At 32.9% G+C, this 624-nt stretch overlaps 1 protein-coding gene across 1 annotated transcript in view; it reads right to left on the bottom strand.

Moving 5' to 3' along the window:
* SEC22B (SEC22 vesicle trafficking protein homolog B (S. cerevisiae)) overlaps nucleotides 1–624 on the bottom strand; it is a 23,109-nt gene that overhangs the window by 14,308 nt on the left and 8,177 nt on the right. The window lies entirely within an intron of this gene.

Here is a 624-nt window from a genome sequence, read left to right as displayed (position 1 = left end):
CAAACAGCATGCTGTTCTCCAACAAGCTAGGTTCTTTATATCTTTGTGGCTTTCTGCTTATGTTGTTTTTTTCTAACTGTTAATGCTCTTTTATGCGCCTGGAAAAATCCTATTCATTTTCATATACTAAATTCTACTATGATTTTTTGTCTGTGAAACTTCTCTGTATTCTCCCTTCCTCTATTCCCTTTCTTCAAACTTATCCCTCAAAAATAGGTATTTATTGCTTCCTTCCCATTACTCCCCACACATTTTATTTATATCCAGTTAGCAGCATTTTTTCCTCTAAGGTATTACAGTAAACTTGTTTGAGTATGTGTCTCTATGCTCATTAAAAGGTATGGACACTAAAGGCAGTACTCAGTACAAGGTTTGGCAAAGAATAAATCTTTAATAAATAGCTCTTGGATAGAAATAAAGGATATGAGATTATAAAGGTCCTAAAGGACCAGGCAGAAGAAAATATCTTCTCAATTCCTTGAGAACTTTACTAGGTCTTTTTTTCCCTAACCTTTGGTAGGGATAAAGAAACTGTGTATCAAATGGCTATATTTTTTGTGGTGTTGAAAATTAGACTAATACAAAAAGTTTCAGATACTATGCAAATTAATACCTTATGAAATG

This window comes from Propithecus coquereli, unplaced genomic scaffold (genome assembly GCF_000956105.1).
Source record: "Propithecus coquereli isolate 6110/MARCELLA unplaced genomic scaffold, Pcoq_1.0 Scaffold197, whole genome shotgun sequence".
Taxonomy (NCBI): Eukaryota; Metazoa; Chordata; class Mammalia; order Primates; family Indriidae; genus Propithecus; species Propithecus coquereli.
This window is presented reverse-complemented; position numbering and strand designations above follow the sequence as displayed.